Source organism: Panulirus ornatus, chromosome 1 (assembly GCF_036320965.1).
Source record: "Panulirus ornatus isolate Po-2019 chromosome 1, ASM3632096v1, whole genome shotgun sequence".
Lineage (NCBI taxonomy): Eukaryota > Metazoa > Arthropoda > Malacostraca > Decapoda > Palinuridae > Panulirus > Panulirus ornatus.
Genome location: NC_092224.1, coordinates 93,769,061 through 93,791,283, shown reverse-complemented (window position 1 = coordinate 93,791,283; position 22,223 = coordinate 93,769,061). Strand labels below are relative to the sequence as shown.

The 22,223-nt window shown below is 45.3% G+C and overlaps 1 protein-coding gene across 2 annotated transcripts in view; it reads left to right on the top strand.

Moving 5' to 3' along the window:
- Nucleotides 1-9,189: 9,189 nt before the first annotated feature.
- LOC139751088 (uncharacterized) overlaps nucleotides 9,190-22,223 on the top strand; it is a 241,022-nt gene continuing 227,988 nt past the window's right edge. For both annotated transcript variants that reach the window (XM_071666205.1, XM_071666193.1), the window contains exon 1: nucleotides 9,190-9,232. The gene's annotated coding sequence lies outside the window, so the exon portion shown is untranslated. The remainder of the gene's footprint in view (nucleotides 9,233-22,223) is intronic.

Genomic DNA, 22,223 nt, shown 5'->3' with positions numbered 1-22,223 from the left:
AACCACCAAAGCGAATGATTGCCAGACACCTTCTTCAGGTAGTGGAGATAATTATGAGACCACATACGTTCACACAGATACAACTGACTCATAAATCTGTCACAATGGGTAGGTTCCAGTGTTCGGGGTGGGAGGATACGTGTGTGTGTGTGTGTGTGTGTGTGTGTGTGTGTGTGTGTGTGTGTGTGTGTGTGTGTGTGTGTGTGTGTGTGTGTGTGTACGTGTGTGTGTGTGTGTGTAGCTGCTGAGGAACTCACATAGGAACAAGGTCCATATGTTCTGAAATTTCTCAAGACGTATGCCATCTGGATCTTCATAAACGTATGCCATCTGGATCTTCATAAACGTATGCCATCTGGACTCTCTCAAGACGTATGCCATCTGGACTTCATAAACGTATGCCATCTGGATCTCCATAAACGTATGCCATCTGGATCTTCATAAACGTATGCCATCTGGATCTCCATAAACGTATGCCATCTGGATCTTCATAAACGTATGCCATCTGGACTCTCTCAAGACGTATGCCATCTGGATCTCCACAAACGTATGCCATCTGGATCTCCATAAACGTATGCCATCTGGATCTTCATAAACGTATGCCATCTGGATCTTCATAAACGTATGCCATCTGGACTCTCTCAAGACGTATGCCATCTGGGTCTCCATAAACGTATGCCATCTGGATCTTCATAAACGTATGCCATCTGGATCTCCATAAACGTATGCCACCCGGATCTTCATAAACGTATGCCATCTGGATCTTCATAAACGTATGCCATCTGGATCTCCATAAACGTATGCCACCTGGACCTTCTCAAGACGTATGCGTCCGGCATTACTTGAAAGGCATTCCAGAAACCAAAAACGGAGGACATCTTTGACTCTAAGAGATCATGACGAGAGGTCAGACTGTATACATGACCGAGCTCGAGGTGGATGGCGAAGACCTTGGCGAGGTACCACTCATAACCTCGATACACAGGAGACGTGTAGGGTGAATTGATTTTGGTATGTTGATAAAGAGGAGGAGAGTAACAAGGTTTACCTTCGTCCGCAGAGACCAAGTGGCATAACAAATGGGTCCATAGGAACCAAGACAGACTCAGCATCACTCCAAGAGCAAGGAAAACATACTAGCAAGGCAGACGCGGCTTCATCTCTACACTATATAGAAAGGAATATAGATAGCGTCAGACCAATGGGTCGTATCGATGCTGTGATGTCGGACGACATCAGAAACTCACAGATTAGTCGAGTAAGTGTAGGAAGACAGAAAGATATTTCAGAGAGAAAGGAAGACATACAGACATTTCGGTGAGAATGGAAGACATAATGATACTTCAAAGAGAAAGGAAGACATACAGACATTTCAGTGAGAAAGGAAGACATACAGGTATTTCAGAGAGAAAGGAAGACATAATGATACTTCAAAGAGAAAGGAAGACAGAGATATTTCAGAGAGAAAGGAAGACATAGATATTTCAGAGAGAAAGGAAGACATAAAGATACTTCAAAGAGAAGACCTGCAAGCTTTTCCTATAACTAAGGAGGTGCAAATTGTGTCAGTCGTGGACTTCAACTGTAATATCAATCAAGTCTTTTCTTAAACGCAGGTATGGTACTGCTTTTCACTTCTTTGATAAACAACACCGTTCCATATGTTGACAATCCTGTTGAAGGAAATGTACAGCACTGTCTCATTTGAGGTGAACGAGAATGAATCCATTACTGAGAGTGTGATTGTGACGAATACAGCCACAAGTAGCATGTTTGGTCGAGATTATCGAACCCTTTGATGACCCATAGTACTCGTATTAGATCACCTCATTACCTCCTCTTTTTCTGAAGCTAAATACATGTAAGTTCTTTAGTCGACTTTCACAGGATTTGTTTCTCAGTCTTGGAACTAACGTGGTAGTTTGACGCTGTGTTCCCTCCATTGTGTCTATGTCTCTTTCCAAGTACAGTGACCAGAACTATATATATATATATATATATATATATATATATATATATATATATATATATATATATATATACACCCAAACCCTTTATTAAGGACGATGAATACATAAGATCTATTTAAAACCTCCCATGCATCCTCAGGCCAGAACTATCTCCCATGCATTCAGGGAGACACGATGGAGCCGACGCCACACATGGGAGGGGTGGGAGTGTGAGTGGATGGGAGGGGTGGGAGTGTGAGTGGATGGGAAGGGTAGGAGGGAGTGTGGACGTAGCCAAGTGGCATCGGGCCTGACGGGCATCAATGCAGGCAGAGCATTTGCGACAGCCGAGGTAAACTGGGGTTGTGGTGAGGTGGGAGGCGGCGGAGGAGGAGGAGGAGGATGTGCAGCAACCACTCCTCCTCCTGCTCTCTGGCATGGCTTCACGCGTTGCAATTTGTCATCGCCGTAAAGCTAGAGGGGCCAGCGTGTTTATCTTGTCTCCTCGGTTTACGAGGTGGCGAACTCATCCAGGGGCAATTAAGACGTGGGGGTTTGAACTACGGGATGGTCGCCCCGGGGGAATACGATGGCGGGGTGGGTGAGTGGGGTTAGGTCCTGCTGCCCTGAGGGAGGGAGGGAGGTTGGGTCTCGGGTCTTGCTGTGGTATGTAAATAACATCGGTGTGACTCCTGCATCACTCACTCGACACACAATTCAACTGTCCGTCTTCAAAACGGACGGTCCTCCAAACTACACACTCAAACATCATCACATTACATCTCGCTTGCCAGCAGCATTTGACTGATGACACGATAACGCCGGCACATCGCCACGACCCTGGGTGTGAGGCTACTGATAACAGAAGCCATGTAGTACATAAGAGGACTGAATCCCTTCGTAAACCATCAGAGTACAGGATCAGCTCGGACTCTGTGGTTATTCTTACCTACTCCCGTTTCAGATGACCCCCATTCCACCCATTCTCTACCTCCACACGCGATGTCTCTCAGGTGTACACACCCGAAGCAAACCTCCATCCTCATCCCACCCCTCCCTCCACCTACACCAGTTGACCCACTGAATTTGACCCCCTACAGACTACACTATCACACATGGACTTCATAGGAACGTATCACCTACGTTAGCCCCCACCTCTCTCTCTCTCTCTCTCTCTCTCTCTCTCTCTCTCTCTCTCTCTCTCTCTCTCTCTCTCTCTCTCTCTCTCTTCCGTAACACTTCAAGATGTGTGAACCTTTCCCGTTTTTCTTATCTGTAAGTTGTGTTGCGCCGTTTTTTTTTTTAATTTAATTTGGCTGAAGATGGGCAGTGTTCTTGTGCCCGAAACGTCTCGAGTGTCTCAAGATTAAGGTGGAAGTGAATTTAGGACACCTAATTCACATTTTATCTGATGAAGCAAAACGTGCAGAGAGAAAAGTCGAAAGAAACAACAGAAAGCTATTTAACGTTGAATATGCATTGATCGCAATTTCCCTTGTTAGCGAAGTAGTGCCAGGAACAGACGAAGAAACACACACACACACACACACACACACACACACACACACACACACACACACACACGCATTGCTTCCCAGGCTGCTTAAATCCTTCAACAATAACAATACTATAAAAAAATATCTTAATCAAAAACTCACCCGGAAATTCTGCGGCCTGTGTTTACAGAGTCCCCTGTAAAAGCTGTGATATCTTTCATTCTGGGCAGACTGATAAGGATCTTTATGTTAGACTTAAGCAACATAAAGATAGGATAAGAACAGGACACGAATCAAAAACTTTGTTTAATCATGTCACGAATTTATGACCATTGTATTGACTGATGTAACTTTGATTCAGTTATTAACCGGACATGAACAACCGTAGTAGCTTCATTAAGACTGTCAATGAGGGCCATGTCCCCGGACACGGACACCCCTCGTAGGATCATTAAGGCTTGTCAGTGAGGGCCATGTCCCCGGACATGGACACCCATGGTAGGATCATTAAGGCTTGTCAATGAGGGCCATGTCCCTGGACACGGACACCCCTAGTAGGATCATTAAGGCTTGTCAGTGAGGGCCATGTCCCCGGACATGGACACCCATGGTAGGATCATTAAGGCTTGTCAGAGGGCCATGTCCTCGGACGTGGAAACCCCATGGTATCTTCATCAGACCTGTCAGTGAGGGGCCATGTCCCCGGACGTGGACACACCTGGTAGCTTCATCAGACTTATCAGTGAGGGGCCATGTCCCCGGACGTGGGCACACCTGGTAGCTTCATCACACCCATCACAGCTCCCTGCATGGTGCACATATATACCACAAGCCCAGGTTGAAAGACAGGAATGGCGAGGTGAAGTCACGTCTAATACACCACCAAGTGACGAGAGAGGCACATAGAGTCGAGAGCAGTTCTCGTGTGCGGTTAGGTTAAGGTGTCGGGATATTAAGCTTTTCCCCTGGCTGGCTGAGTGGCTTTGCTGAGTGGCTGGCTGGCAGAGTTGAGAAAACCATCCGGGGTGGTGAGTGATTGGAGACAGTTTCTCTTGTGCAGCGTCTCTTACATGGCAGTTCGACTATTTTGGTGTCTCGGGGCGGCCAGGTGTTGCCTTGCCTCGGTGCAGGTGATGCTACGCCCCTCACGTGTTCCCTCCCTCCATCCATCCCTCCCTCACCTTCCTTCCTCCTCCTCCTCCTCCTCCTCCCCCACCGGGAAGTCCTCCTCCACACAGGTGTCTCCTAAGTTATGTCAGGAGGGGAGGAGGAGGAAGAGCTGCTGCTGATGCTACTGCAACAGTCGATGGTTAGATGATTCTGCTGTTAAGGTCAATGTGGTCCCTTGAGCACGACGGTATGACCCTTGAGCACGACGGTACGACCCTTGAGCACGACGGTACGACCCTTGAGCACGACGGTACGACCCTTGAGCACGACGGTAAGACCCTTGAGCACGACGGTATGACCCTTGAGCTCGACGGTATGACCCTTGAGCACGACGGTATGACCCTTGAGCACGACGGTACGACCCTTGAGCACGACGGTACGACCCCTGAGCACGACGGTATGACCCTTGAGCACGACGGTAAGACCCTTGAGCACGACAGTAAGACCCTTGAGCACGACGGTACGACCCTTGAGCACGACGGTGCGACCCTTGAGCACGACGATAAAACCCTTGGACCATGATAGTGTGACCTATGACCTGACATTTAAGGATCAGGTCCAACTCTATCATATCCGAGCGTCGTACCATGATGATTTAAGGGCCGTACTATTGTGCTCAAGGGTTGAACAAGCTTTGGCTAATGCCCTGAACATCACTTTAAGGGAAAAAAGACCTCAGTAAACCTGTTTGTATCAAGAGTCTTGTCCACCAAAAAGGTGAGGCCAATTTTGTTTGGTCAGAGCACGTTCCGTTAGGTAGGATATTTCGAGGTGATGCTGTAGATGGGTTTTTTTTTGGAATAATGCGAGACTGGTTATCATATGCTAGATGTTATTCAACTGTTACTCTATCGCTTCTTGATGATACTTCACCAGTTTCGAAGTTTTATATGAACACCTTCCAATCGTCTGTGAAATAGACATGATGAGGCGCAGTCCGAGGTGAACCTAACGCAGGATAGACAGTCCTTACGAAGGGAATTGCCTTGGATCGTTCGATCTTTGAATTACGAGCGGTCAGCCACTCCGCTAGGGAGCCAATTTTCGAAAGCCATGTCTCAAAAGGCTGCAGGACCAAATTGTGAAGAGGGTCGGTCAAAGAGCCGCTGAGCGTATAGACGCAAGTGCTGTATCCCCTTCACTGTGAACACTGTTGTTAAGAAAGTAACCAATGGTCTCTTGGTTAACCATATAGCAGTGTACGTTGTCTGTTGTATTTGGCGTGGATCGGACGCATGTGGAAATAGTGTGCGTCCAGTGTATGTTTTCTGTCGTATCTGTCGTGGATCGGACGCATGTGGAAGTAGTGTGCGTCCCTCTACGTTGTCTGTTGTATTTGGCGTGGATCGGACGCATGTGGAAGTAGTGTGCGTCCAGTGTATGTTGTCTGTCGTATCTGTCGTGGATTGGACGCATGTGGAAGTAGTGCGCGTCCAGTGTACGTTGTCTGTCGTATCTGTCGTGGATCGGACGCATGTGGAAGTAGTGTGCGTCCAGTGTACGTTGTCTGTCGTAACTGTCGTGGTTTGGACGCATGTGGAAGTAGTGTGCGTCCAGTGTACGTTGTCTGTCGTATCTGTCGTGGATCGGACGCATGTGGGAGTAGTGTGCGTCGTGGAGGGACACGTTCCCAGGGAGGACAACTGAACCTGTTCAGTGTCCTCCCTTCTCCGTGGAGGATGGGAGGACCTCGGTACATCTCAAGTCGTCATTTCATGTCATTATTGAAGTCATCATCGTCATCATCATTTTCCTCCGTTGTCTTGTCTTCCGACGCCGTACAGTGAGTGACGGCGGCCACCACCACCACGCCTGAGTTACCAGCAGAAGGTCGTAGGGCCATTGGACACCACGAGCGAGTCTTGGAGCAGCTGGTTGAGTGCAGGAAGACCAAGCAGAGCGCCAGAGTGAGTGAATTTCCACGAGTACATCGCAACGAGTGCGTTCGAAGGCAAGTCTCACACCCACTCTGTGTGTGTGTGTGTATCGTACTAAAGTGTGTTGATGGACAAGTGCCTCTCTGAGTGTCCCACTCAGTATGTCAACAGAGCAATGGCTGGCTGCGTGTTACACTAAGTGTGTCAACAGGCAAAGAGGAGGAGGGAGGGGACACGGTCCCTCACTCCCTCACTGTCTGAGTGCCTCCGCTTGTGCACCCTCGCACTGCTGGCATGATCCACCTGCGTGCGTACAAGAGAAGCTAATGTGTTCACGTCGGGAATGTTGAACCCATGGTGATAAAAAGGCAATAATCATAAAGAAAGAGGAGGGGTAGGGGGAAAAAGCGACCTTCCGGCACCCTATCCTAGTGGTCACCACGTCATCTGTGACTATGTCCTTATCTTGTCCCCACCAGAAGACATTTCTCCCCCTTAGCTCAAACGTTTGATTCTGATTTCATTCGGTATTTACGTATATTCTCGTCTGTTCCCATCCATACCCTGAAACAAGATCATGATCTGCCAAGGATTTTTCTATGGCTTCGTCCACTCTCTTAGTTCCCTCGTCCGGGAGGTCCAAATGAGGCAATATTATTCGATGTTATGTGATCAGTTTGGCCATCCCAATCATCAATATTGATCTAGTCTCTTCCCCAATCGTTTCCATTAATCGTTTCTCTCTCTCTCTCTCTCTCTCTCTCTCTCTCTCTCTCTCTCTCTCTCTCTCTCTCTCTCTCTCTCTCTCTCTCTCTCTCTTTAAATGCCCTACCGCACTGTCTCCCATCTTCACTCACAACGTCTCCGTTGATAACAGTGTTTACTGTTAACAGAATTTACTGTCAACAGTGTTTACTGGTTTTTTTTTTGTTTGTTTTTTTGTCCTGCTCTTGACGAAAGATTTGCAACAGGTTTGAGTCGCTGTATTTTTCTCATACGAATTATATCTTCCACGTCTCAAACTTCCTCTCGCTTATCCGGACTTCAGCAGTCATGATATGGTGGTCAAATGGATTACGTATTAAACCATCTCGCTAACCTCATCATCTACCTTGGTAATCTTATCTATCTATCATTGTCCTTCAGCCGATAACCTCATATGTTTTAATGCAGATGAAACCAGTTCTGACATCAGCCACTTCATTGGTTCTGTTATTAACCTACCTCCCCCTTACCTCCCTTCTTGCAAGACCGCCTTGTTATCACATCCACTCCCAGCTCTGATCAGGCAGCCATCACGATGTGACAAGATTGTAAAACCGTATCATTCAATGTAATTCACAGATATGCCACTAACCACTAGACAGTAAAACATTACTGTTTTTTCTTCTCTGAATTACCTCTCGTCATCGTATCATTCCAGTGCTCAACGGCATAGCCTCATAAACCATAAACCTCATAAGCATTTTGGAATGGACCAATATAAAACACGGTGTTTCAGCACCCAACCCTCATAAACATTTTAGAATGGACCAATATAAACCACAGTGTTCAGCACCCAACCCTCATAAACATTTTAGAATGGACCAATATAAACCACAGTGTTCAGCACCCAACCCTCATAAGCATTTTGGAATGGACCAATATAAACCACAGTGTTTCAGCACCCAACCCTCATAAACATTTTAGAATGGACCAATATACACCACAGTGTTTCAGCACCCAACCCTCATAAACATTTTGGAATGGACCAATATACACCACAGTGTTTCAGCACCCAACCCTCATAAACATTTTGGAATGGACCAATATAAACCACAGTGTTCAGCACCCAACCCTCATAAACATTTTGGAATGGACCAATATACACCACAGTGTTCAGCACCCAACCCTCATAAACATTTTGGAATGGACCAATATACACCACAGTGTTCAGCACCCAACCCTCATAAGCATTTTGGAATGGACCAATATAAACCACGGTGTTTCAGCACCCATCCCTCATAAACATTTTAGAATGGACCAATATATACCACAGTGTTCAGCACCCAACCCTCATAAACATTTTGGAATGGACCAATATAAACCACAGTGTTCAGCACCCAACCCTCATAAACATTTTGGAATGGACCAATATAAACCACAGTGTTCAGCACCCAACCCTCATAAACATTTTGGAATGGACCAATATATACCACAGTGTTCAGCACCCAACCCTCATAAACATTTTGGAATGGACCAATATATACCACAGTCCTACCCAGAATAAACTCGCATCTCTCAACAAGCGCAAATTTCCCACTAAAACGCTCGGTGCCCTGGCTGGTATGTACTTACTAATTACCCCTCCTTAGTTGTTCACTCGATACACAAGCCATGTTTGTGTGTTTCTTTTTTTTTTTCTCTCTCTGTCGACATACTCTCCAGTGTATGGATATATGCCTTTCTTCCTCAGCTCTCTCTCTCTCTCTCTCTCTCTCTCTCTCTCTCTCTCTCTCTCTCTCTCTCTCTCTCTCTCTCTCTCTCTCTAATCCCTCATGACTTTAATTTGATGAGCTCTTTATCTGTGAAATTATCTTTTCCTTCCGCAGATATGACCTGGAATTTATTATAATCTAGTGCGTTAAAAGAAACATCCACACGTCCCATTTTCCATATGGTGTGAAGTAAGCTGTGATGTTTTTTCTTTCTTTACAGAAAGTTTAGCTGTCTTGGTCAGCTTCGTGAGGACAACGTACAGGTAAGATTCCTAAGCTTCAGTGGGTTCTAGCTTGAAGACACCTTACAGGTAAGCTTTCTTGGGTTCTATTTTGAAGATACCTCACAGGTAAGCTTACTAAGCTTTCTTGGGCTCTATCTTGAAGACTCCTTACAGGTAAGTCTTTATTGGGCTCTATCTTGAAGACTCCTTACAGGTAAGTTTTCTTGGGTTCTATTTGGAAAACGCCCCACAGGTAAGCTTACTAAGCTTTCTTGGGAAGACACCTTACAGGTAAGCTTTCTTGGGTTCTATTTGGAAGACACCTCACAGGTAAGCTTACTAAGCTTTCTTGGGCTCTATCTTGAAGACACCTTACAGGTAAGCTTTCTTGGGTTCTATCTTGAAGACGCCCCACAGCTAAGCTTACTAAGCTTTCTTGGGGTCCCGCTAGATGGCAGGAAGTCTCCCGCCACATTAAACCTTCATTATCAAAGGGTCCTTCAAGTTCATCCTAGCCTCCCTGGTTCGACCCAAACCTCCATCAGCTTACCTTAATCTTAAGCTTCGTAGCCCACTCCTTGGTCTCACAGGTTAACTTAGGTTCGCTAGCACGCTCTCAAGTTCGTTCCCTCCATCCAAGTTAACCGAAGTTCCCCACCCTCTTGTGTACAATCCCAGGCTCTCCTGTGTTATGCTAGTCTAACCAAGTTCCTGCATGACTTGTCTGAGGTTCGGCCAGGCTTGGCTAAGTTACTCCCAGGCTAACTTAGACTGTCCTAAGTTACTGTAGATGACCCTCGGGGTTCGCCAAGTGACCACAGGATAGATCTAAGTTGTACGGGGGCTACCGTGCCTCAAGCTGGCTTTACCTGAGCTAGCTGGACCCACCAAACCCACCCACCAAACCCACCCACCCACCCCTCTTCTCTCCCTCCCACCCTCCCCTCTTTACCTTAGCCTAGCTCACTTTACCTCAACCTATCATTTCAGGTGTCTCTTTCTCTTACCTAGTTTACCTAAGCTAGCTTCCGCACCCGCTCTTACCTTAACCTAGCTTACTGCCTAAGCTAACTTCAGCCCCTCTACAGCTCATGCTACTCTCAACCTACCTTCACCTCGCTTACCTATGCAAGAACCCTTGCCTAAATGATGCCAAGCTACTCCCCTACCTTAACCTAGCTTGCCTAAGATAGCGTCAGGCCCTCCCCAGATGACGTACCAGCCACCCCCTCCTACCTTAATTACCTTACCTAAGTTAGCTTCTGCAACCACCCACCCCTCCACACCTGATGCCAAGCGACCTTAACCTAGCTTACCTAAGCTAGCCTGAGCACCAGAGAGATAATGCCAGTCCCTACTTACCTTAACCCCCCCCCCTCCCTCCCGCCACCCTAACTTACCTACGCTATATCAAGCACCCAGAGTTAATGCCGCTCTCCACCTGCTTCAAAACCTGTGTTACCTAACCTCCCTTCTTACCCCTCCCCAACCCTCTTCCCCCCACCCCAAATAATGCCAAAGAGTCCCCTCCCCTCCCTCCCCTTCCCCTTCCCCTTCCCCTTCCCTCCCCTTCCCCTTCCCTTCCCTTACCTTAACCCTAGCTTGCCTAAGATAGCTCTAGGCGTGTCGCCAGATGCCAAGCTAACCTTGCCACAGCTAACAACACGCTCAGGCTCCGCCAGCCCTCACGGCGCCGCCCGTCCGCCCGCCCGCCCACCCACCCACCACCACAGGAGGAGCAGCAGCTCGCGTTGAACGAGAGAGTGGGACTAAAAATACGCGTACGCCAGACCCGCCCATCCGCGGAACCACGCCGTCCATTTATCATTCAAGCCCGGGGGCGCGAACGTACGCACGCACGCACGCCCATCTGTTACGAGGGAGGGGATGGGGGAGGGTTGTGGGGGTGTGTGGTGGTGGGCGGGGGTTGGGTTGGTTGCTAGGGCGTGTGGGCGGGGTTCAGGAGGAGCGACCATCATTCCCCCAGAGTACGTGTACACCAACCAGGCAGAGCCGTCATGTATATATAGACGGGTGCTTGATGGGTGATAATGACGGGTGAGGGTGGTGGCTGATGGGTGAGGGTGGTGTGTGTGTGGTGAGTGGGTGTGTGTGGTGAGTGGGTGTGTGTGTGTGGTGAGTGGGTGTGTGTGGTGAGTGGGTGTGTGTGTGTGGTGAGTGGGTGTGTGTGGAGGGAGGTGTGTTGGTGGATGGTAGGTGGTGGTGTGTGCTGGTTTTGGTGTGTTGTGGTAGTGGTTGTGGTGGGTGGTGTGTGTGGTGGTTGTGGTAGGGATGGTGGTGATGGTGGGGTGTGTGGTGGTTGTGGTGGGGATATATATATATATATATATATATATATATATATATATATATATATATATATATATATATATATATATATCCCTAGGGATAATGGAGAAAGAATACTTCTCACGTATTCCCTGCGTGTCGTAGAAGGCGACTAAAAGGGAAGGGAGCGGGGGGCTGGAAATCCTCCCCTCTCGTTTTTAATTTTCCAAAAGAAGGAACAGAGAAGGGGGCCAAGTGAGGATATTCCCTCAAAGGCCCAGTTCTCTGTTCTTAACGCTACCTCGCTAATGCGGGAAATGGCGAATAGTTTGAAAGAAAAAAGAAAGAATATATATATATATATATATATATATATATATATATATATATATATATACATATTCCTCCGTCCATCTGTCTCTGCAAAAACCAGTGCATGTGACTCTGTTCTTATCTGTCAGTGTGTCGTCACGCGTCAGTTATTCCTCTATTTCTGTCCTGGTGGTCATCTGTCACTATACACACTCATGTCTCTCTCTCTCTCTCTCTCTCTCTCTCTCTCTCTCTCTCTCTCTCTCTCTCTCTCTCCACAAACGTGCCATCATCACCTCCCTCGCTCCCTCCCTGGACCATCTATCACACAGCGCCACAAAATGATCAGAGAGAGTCTTCCGGTCGTTGATGTGTACTGCTCCTCCTCCTCCTCCTGCTCCTCCTCCTCCTCCTCCTCCTCCTCCTCCTCCTCCTCCTCCTCCTGCTGCTCCTCCTCCTGCTGCTTCTCCTCCTCCTCCTGCTTCTCCTCCTGCTGCTGCTGCTCCTCCTTCTCCTCCTCCTGCTGCTGCTCCTCCTCCTGCTGCTTCTCCTCCTCCTCCTGCTTCTCCTCCTGCTGCTGCTCCTCCTTCTCCTCCTCCTTCTGCTGCTGCTCCTCCTCCTGCTGCTTCTCCTCCTCCTACTGCTTCTCCTCCTGCTGCTGCTCCTCCTTCTCCTCCTCCTGCTGCTCCTACTGCTGCTCTCTGCATCTGGCCCACCATCAGGATGTGTTATGTGCCCTGAAGGTGGAAACTTTTCTCACGTGTGGTTCACAAGTCGCGGAAGAAGAGGTGGTGTTTTTCCCTAGCAAACACACGGATATATATATATATATATATATATATATATATATATATATATATATATATATATATATATATATATATATATACATATATATATATATATATATATATATATATATATATATATATATATATATATATATATATATATATACCACAGTTGTGGTGTGATGTGTGGATTTTAGATAAGGGACGAGGTAATCTCGGAGATAACAAAATATGACGAGACAGGAGAACGAAGCGGAAGGAGATAATATAGAGGAGGTATGGAAGATCCCCCCTGAGTGCAGCAGTGAATGGAAGGGACAAATGAACTGCTAATGACTATATCAAGTCTATGAGGTGACAGAGAAAACTAGGGGACAACCTGCAAGTAAACTTCACGTGTATAGTAAGTTAGAAGTTAGAAACCAAACGAAAAATAGCTCAGAAGATATACTTTAGAAGTTAGAACACAAAAAAATATAGCTCAAAAGATATAGATTGGAATTCTCATTGTATTAAATTTGCGAATGATGGGCTGTTTGAATTTAGAGATTAAAAACCACTTGTTATCAATCTGTTAGGTTTCTATCAAGACCATTTGTTATCAACCTGTCGTTGGGTTTCTATAAAGGCCCTTCGTTATCAACCTGTCGTTGGGTTTCTATAAAGACCCTTCGTTATCAACCTGTCGTTAGGTTTCTATAAAGACCATTCGTTATCAACCTGTCGTTAGGTTTCTATAAAGACCATTCGTTATCAACCAGTCGTTAGGTTTCTAGAAGGACCATTTGTTATCAACCTGTTGTTAGGTTTCTATAAAGACCATTCGTTATCAACCTGTCGTTAGGTTTCTATAAAGACCATTCGTTATCACCCTGTCGTTAGGTTTCTATAAAGACCATTCGTTATCACCCTGTTCTTAGGTTTCTAGAAGGACCATTTGTTATCAACCTGTCGTTAGGTTTCTATAATGACCATTTGTTATCAACCTGTCGTTAGGTTTCTATAATGACCATTTGTTATCAACCTGTCGTTAGGTTTCTATAAAGACCATTCGTTATCAACCAGTCGTTAGGTTTCTAGAAGGACCATTTTTATCAACCTGTTGTTAGGTTTCTATAAAGACCATTCGTTATCAACCAGTCGTTAGGTTTCTAGAAGGACCATTTTTATCAACCTGTTGTTAGGTTTCTATAAAGACCATTCGTTATCAACCTGTCGTTAGGTTTCTATAAAGACCATTCGTTATCACCCTGTCGTTGGGTTTCTAGAAAGACCATTCGTTATCAACCTGTCGTTGGGTTTCTATAAAGATCATTTTGTTATCAACCTGTTCTTAGGTTTCTAGAAAGACCATTCGTTATCAACCTGTCGTTGGGTTTCTATAAAGATCATTTTGTTATCAACCTGTTCTTAGGTTTCTAGAAAGACCATTCGTTATCAACCTGTCGTTAGGTTTCTAGAAGGACCATTTGTTATCACCCTGTCGTTAGGTTTCTATAAAGACCCTTCGTTATCACCCTGTCGTTAGGTTTCTAGAGACGACTCACCAAGATAACACAGGCGACAGAGGGATGAACAGCTTACCCTCATTCGTACTTTTATCAAGCAAAAATCAAGTGGCATTCGATTTTGAGACCATCAGTGGATAATGGGAAGGCATGAGGAAGCCACGCCCGTAGGTGAAGAGATGGATCAGGAGGTCATGAAAGGGTAATGAGACCATTGCTTTATTACGAGGTCAGTCTGTTCATACTAGCAAGGTGGTCAGTCATGGAGTGCCACAAAAGGGGGTGGTCCTGTTCTGTGACCTGTGGTGTTCGTGGCTGTGGTCTTTGTGACCCGCCGGGCCGACTGTGGCCCTACGTGTGTGAGGGTCATAGATGATACAGAACTGATGGTTGGTGAGGAGGAAGGAGGGAGGGAGGTGGAGACAAAAGGTGTGGGAGGGGTGTATCGTGACGCTCCATTAGTTTGGTGGGAAAGGTGGAGGATGAAGTTTGAACAGATCAAGTGTCACATCGTAAGTATAAGGTGTCTGATCGACCTCAGTGGGATTGAAGATAAGCTGGGAGGAGTGTCAAGGAATCAGAATGCTCAAAATATCACAAGGATGACACAAGGTACTATTGAACCTTACTGATCTAATTAGCAAGTCGAGGGAACTCGCTACGGCAGTTTATGGAAGCAACACTAGCAGACGTAAGCAATGGCCTTCAGGTTCGTGAATAGAAACGTGTTTATAGAAATTTATGATACACGTGTTTCAGACCTTATATGATATATGATACACGTGTTTCAGGCCTTATATGATATATGATACACGTGTTTCAGGCCTTATATGATATGCGTGTTTCAGACCTTATATAATGATATATGATACACGTGTTTCAGACCTTATATAATGATATATGATACACGTGTTTCAGACCTTATATAATGATATATGATACACGTGTTTCAGACCTTATATGATATGCGTGTTTCAGACCTTATATAATGATATATGATACGCGTGTTTCAGACCTTATATATTGATATATGATACACGTGTTTCAGACCTGGTATGATATATGATACACGTGTTTCAGACCTTATATAATGATATATGATGCACGTGCTTCAGGCCTTATATGATATGCGTGTTTCAGACCTTATATGATATATGATACACGTGTTTCAGGCCTTATATGATATATGATACGCGTGTTTCAGACCTTATATATTGATATATGATACACGTGTTTCAGACCTTATATAATGATATATGATACACGTGTTTCAGGCCTTATATGATATGCGTGTTTCAGACCTTATATGATATATGATACACGTGTTTCAGGCCTTATATGATATATGATACGCGTGTTTCAGACCTTATATATTGATATATGATACACGTGTTTCAGACCTTATATAATGATATATGATACACGTGTTTCAGATCTTATATAATGATATATGATACACGTGTTTCAGACCTTATATGAATATACATGATACACGTGTTTCACACATTTTATAAAGATATGTGATACACGTGTTTCAGACCTTTTATATTGATATATGTTACACGTGTTTCACATTTCATAAAGATATATGATACACGTGTTTCAGACCTTATATAATGATATATGATATACGTTTCAGACCTTTTACAAAGATAAATGATACACGTGTTTCAAACCTAAACTTGAAGGTGTTCCATCTTTGTGGAACTTCCGTTTAACAAGAGACATGCAAACAAAGTGGGAGGAAAAGTGTCGAGAAGCGAAAGCAGAATGACGCCAGATTCAGAACATCTGGGGATAAGAAAAGACAAAACCAGTGAGGACAGAAAATACAGCATAATGAACTCGGATATTCCAAATGGATTTGCAAAATGACAGTTTCTTGAAGCTGATGATCAGAGGAACATGAGACGTTAGCGGAAAGCTAAACTGCTAAAAAGATGACAAAGTATTGAAGGATTGTGTTCAGAAGTAAATAAACAAACAGTGAGAATATATGACTTACATATCCAGAGAGCAAAGTTGGATCAATAAGTTGAATCAACACGTTTTACAGGAGTGGGACAGTTTTTAGATATTGCTCTTTATATATATATATATATATATATATATATATATATATATATATATATATATATATATATATATATATATATATATATATATATATATATATATATATATATATATATATATATATATATGTATACCAAATGGCGTCCTTAGCTTCGTCTCTTCGATGTATGTCAACTGACTGTTATATTTCTCTCTTGTGTCTCCCCTGATGATGTGATTATTACACGAAAGTGCACTTGGGAACTTTTCGTGTTTCATTTTCCCCGTGGACTCATAGGCATATATATATATATATATATATATATATATATATATATATATATATATATATATATATATATGTGACAACCAAGGGATATACTGTCATGCTCAAAGAGGCGTGTCATATTGCTCACAAGGGTGACGGATCACAGTTTATGCTCACAATTCATCAGGTGTGACAGGTAATATTTGTCTCTGTTGTGGACAGAGAATTGGAGCAGGAGAAGAGAACGTATCTTTGTTTGGGCGCTTGTTTGTTGTTGTTGTTGTTGTTGTTGTCATTGTGTGTGTGTGTGTGTGTGTGTGTGTGTGTGTGTGTGTGTGTGTACAATCAGCGATTTTTTTTACATCATTCTTTCGTACATATGACCTCATAACATCTCATTTTTCTTGTAACAATTTTTGGAGTATTACGGAGCACCATTGCCGTCCACATCATGTTCCATACGTGTCCGTCCCTCTCCTGCAAGAGAACCATCTCTCACACCGTCCCTGATGTTCCTTGTTTACCTTTGGTCCAGCTGTTCCTTCCCTGTATTTCAGAAAACTGATCAGCGTCTTTTATCGGAGAAGACTTGGAAAGTTACGGTCATGTACCCTGAGCTGTCTCTCTCGCCTGTGCAGTCTGGGTGTCTTATCACCTCATTGCTCACTTCCCTCACTCAGAATCACATTTTTCAGGTCTTCCACCATTGGACTTTATCACACACGTCTGCTGATTACTTAAGACATTTCTCAAGTGCTCTTTTGTTTGCTTCCTTGAGCACTGCAGGTGTTTGAACACCTTCCTCGTAAGTGATATAGTCATGTATACTTTACATCCTCCATTTCATTTTCTTAAACATGGATACGATATCATTTCCTTCCATTGTTAGAGCATTGAACCCCATTTGTACCCCATTTGTTTATGCATCTTTTTTTTTTTTTTTTGAGTTTCTGTCACCCTCTTATTTCGATCCTCCATCGCCACCGGTCCGAATATTGTGTCAGAGTCAGTGAATCTTACTGTAGGATTATATACAAGTTGATGATCTAAGTAACGCTTTGTCTAGTGCTACTTTTTGCAATAGATATTTCGTAAAGGAACCCATCTCCGGCACCTCCGTGTGTGTGTGTGGGTGTCATCACCTTGTACTGTACTGTGCCTTCGTGGTGCCTTATCGTTCAAACCCTCTCTCGTATCATACAGCTTTTTAAGCTTCTGTATGTTGCCCGTATTTATCATGTCTTTCATTCACCTAACACCCATCGTCCACCACTTTTATATAATAAAAGTATATCTTTACATCTTTGTGTTACAAGTCTATCATCTGATCTCATGTTTTTGTTCTCTTGTTCTTCCATCCGCTACATCTCTCGACGAACTGGTCATTGTTCACATCATCAATCTGTGTTCAAGACTTATAAGGTTGTGATCAGGTCACCCCTAAATCTATTCTCTTCCGTGATGGGCAAACGTCAGGTCTCTATGCTGCAACCTTTCCCTGTCGCACAGCTGAAGTAAAATTCTGGCAACTGTCTTTGTTTGCCTTCTTTGGATCTTTCCAATTCGCCCCCCCCTTTTTTGTGGTTCTTTATGACTGATGAACCAGCCAGGTTTCAGGAGTGTGTCTTCCAGGTTTGGCCTAATGGAGAGGATGTGAGGGTCATGCCGAGCATTTCCGTCTTCATATGCATGACTGCTATGCTAATGCTGGCCAGCAGACAGTTTGTCTCTTTTATTGCTCTCCTGTTGTGGGACTCTGGCGACAGGTTAGGGACGACGTCGACTCCCAAGTCTCTCTCTCTCTCTCTCTCTCTCTCTCTCTCTCTCTCTCTCTCTCTCTCTCTCTCTCTCTCTCTCTCTCTATCTATCTATCTATCTCTTCCTCCTCCTCTCACAAATAGAGATCCTGCAGCTTGTGTCCTGTTCGAGGCCTTCTTGCCTCGGTGCCCTCACCACTTTACCTTCACAAAGGTCGAGTTTCACCAAACACGTAACAGGCCAATTTCAGAGTCTGTCTAACTTCTCCTCATTAGTTTCTCACTTCTCCCGGAATATGACATCATCCGCAAACATATATTCTACCATAAGTCCCCATCCTTCATTACAAGTCATTTACAGAATTTTAAGAAAAGCAAGGTGGTCCCAGGACACACCCTTGCGTCACTCCACTACTGACCTCACCTATTCTGAGATGGTTTTCCGTAACATACGTCCTTCGTCCCCTTCCACTAAGATCGCCATATGTTCATCAAAGGTAGTCCTTCCCCTTATTCCTTCATGAAGATCCAGCTTCTTTGCCCGCCTCCTAATGCGGCACTGTGTCAAATGCTCCCTGGTAGTCCAAATACCAAACAATCATCTCAAGTGCACACTTATGCCCAGAACGGAGCTCACTCTCTCGTGGAAATGTGAGAGATTGGTCACACATGACACCGTGTTGTCTTTCAATTAGTTTCTCTCGTTGGTAGGAAGTTACTCCTTTGCTTTCTGATTTATCTCTGCCACTCCTCACTGACCACACTCGTCTGGGGGAACGGTCAGCAGTACAGCGCTACCTCCCTCTCTGTCTCTCCTGTCACATAGATGTGTTCACGTTGTGTGTGTGTGTGTGTGTGTGTGTGTCAGTCGGTGTGTATTTGTACTAGTGCATGCACATGTGTGTGTGTGTGTGTGTGTGTGTGTGTGTGTCCCCTCCTGCATCCAGCGCCGGGGAGGGAAGCAGCTGCACCTGGCACCAGCAGCTATACATCACGCCCAGCGGCCCACGCTACGGGGGCCAGCGCGCCGCCCTCCAAATATCCCCTCATCTTTCCGATGAATGAGGAACATCGAGGCGCCGTCGTGAAAAACCTCCCGCCGGGGAGGAAGTCATATTTTTCACGTGACGACTAATCCGTTGGGTGTCGTGGGAGGACGACGAACCCGCCAAACACTTGGTTCATTTAGACTTCGAATCATCAACATGTGACGGAGGAGGGACGGACGTGGGGGGAAGGGGGGGGGGTGACGAAACTTCAAACTGATTCATTCACACTCGAGGGGGAGGGGAAGAAGAAGGGGTAGGGAGGGGTCATTCAGATTTTCCGAGGTCGACGAACGAAACCCTCCACCACCTCAAAAAAAAATTGATTCATTCAGACTTCGATGCTCGTCAGACATGGGAGTGAGACGGCAATGAACGCCGAATTCATAAATACGAATACTGAAGCATTAACATAAGAGGGCGAGAGAGTTCAAGACTGGTTCGTTCAAACGTTTCGAATCCTCAACCTCCCATGAATGTACAGAGTACCAGCAAGACCACATGAAGGCTCTATATATAGTCACGTAGTGTATATATATATATATATATATATATATATATATATATATATATATATATTCCTATGAGTCAACGGTGGAAAAGAAACACGATAAGTTCCCAAGTGCACTTTCGCGCAATAATCACACACATTATATATATATATATATATATATATATATATATATATATATATATATATATATATATATATATATATATAATGTGTATGTGTGTGTGTGTGTGTGTGTGTGTGTGTGTGTGTGTGTGTGTGTGTGTGTGTATTATTAGCAGGAGCAGATGTTTACCGTTTTTCTCATGAAGGGTAGTGACATGTTAACAGTTTAGAAGCGAACATTATAAGCCGCTCGACGTCACCTGTTGCAGTCACTCGTGCGCCGGGGATATTCTGGTGGAGCGATGCCTCTTGTGGTGTCGTAACCAAAACCCTCCATTCTAACCACACACACACACACACACACACACACACACACACACACACACACACAAAACACCTCACTTAACCTACATCTATACAGACGACTTTTGATTTAATTCAAACTCATAGTTTATTATCTTTTTTTATCATAAATGTGATATAATAGCCTCTCTCTCTCTCTCTCTCTCTCTCTCTCTCTCTCTCTCTCTCTCTCTCTCTCTCTGAAAACTTGTCCCAAAATCGCTTTTCAAAAACTGTCCGGTACCTTGTTTTTTCCTCCAATCCTTCCCCTTCCTTGTCCCCTCCTCTTCCTCCTTCTCCTCTTCCTCCTCCTCCTCTCTCCTTCCCTTCCTTCCCCCCTCCTCCTTCTCCTCCTCCTCCTCGTACTCTCCTTCCCCTTCCTTGGCCCCCTCCTCCTTCTCCTCCTCCTCCTCCTCCCCTTCCTTTCTTCCTTCCTTCCTCTCCCCCTCCTCCTCCTCCTCCTCTTCTTCCTCCTCCTCTCTCCTCCCCCTTCCTTCCCCCTCTTCCTCCTTCTCCTCTTCCTCCTCCTCCTCTCTCCTTCCCCTTCCTTCCCCCCTCCTCCTCCTCCTCCTCCTCCTCCTCCTCCTCCTCCTCCTCCTCTTCCTCTTCCTTCCTTCCTTCCTTCCTTCCTTCCTCCCCCGTGTTAATGAGAAATCTAAGACCCTAACATGTGCGTGTTGGTGTATCCACTTACCCTCTGCAACTCACTGATCGTGAGGCCACGTCTGTATCATTCGTCTCCGTTGCTGCCTCATTAGTTCGAAGGTGCTGTGTTACCGGGCTGCCACGCCGTACCATTCGCCCCCTCCCCCACCCCCTCACGTACCCTGCGTTGCATCTTCGTTTACATTCTCGTCTTCGCTGAACCGCTAGCTTTAGCACACTCTCGTCTTCGCTGAATCGCTATCTTTAGCACACTCTCGTCTTCTCTGATTCGTTATCTTTGGCACTCTCTCGTCTTCGCTGAACCGCTATCTTTAGCACACTCTCGTCTTCGCTGAACCGCTATCTTTAGCACGCTCTCATATTCTTATTCATTGAACCGCCGTCTTTAGCACGCTCTCATCTTCGCTGAACCGCTGTCTTTAGCACACTCTCATCTTCGCTGAACCGCTATTTCTATCACACTCTCATCTTGACTGAACCGCTTTCTTGAGCACATTCTCATGTTCACTGAACCGCTATCTTTAGCACACTCTCATCTTCGCTAATCTTCCACGCCGTCATCTTCACCATACCCTCATCATCATCATCATTATACCCTCATGTTCACTCATAACGTCACTTTCTGGACGCTCTTATCTTCACTAAGCTCTCATGTTCAGTGCATCTTCATCTTCCCTATCCTCATATCTTCACTACATGTTATCTTCCCAGTACAGTTATCTTCACTACGCTCAGTACAAGGTCAGCCTATCTACACATTGCACTTATCTTCACGAAATTAGGTTTAAGCGCTCCTTCACCCTTGCTAAGCGCATCTTCACCCTCGTTAAGCGCACCTTCACCCTCGTTGAGCGCACCTTCGCCTCGTTAAGCACATCTTCGCCCTCGTCAAGCGAACCTTTCACCCTCGTTAAGCGCACCTTCACCCTCGTTAAGGGCACCTTCACCCTCGTTAAGCGCATCTTCACCCTCGTTAAGCGCACCTTCACCCTCGTTAAGCGCACCTTTCACCCTCGTTAAGCGCACCTTCACCCTCGTTAAGCGCATGTTCACCATCGTTAAGCGCACCCTCACTATCGTTAAGCGCATCTCCACCCTCGTTAAGCGCACCTTCACCCTCGTTACGCGCACCTTCACCCTCGTTACGCGCATCTTCACCATCGTTAAGCGCACCTTCACCCTCGTTAAGCTAACCTTTCACCCTCGTTAAGCGCACCTTCACCCTCGTTAAGCGCACCTTCACGACACACCTCCATAACTCCCTCTGGCTCAGAGAAGTGAAGAACCCCGTGTTGATGTGTACAACGGCCGGGCCCACAAACAAACCCTTGATATCACCAGCCATTTTCTCTTCTTATCCAAATCCTTTTTAACATACCA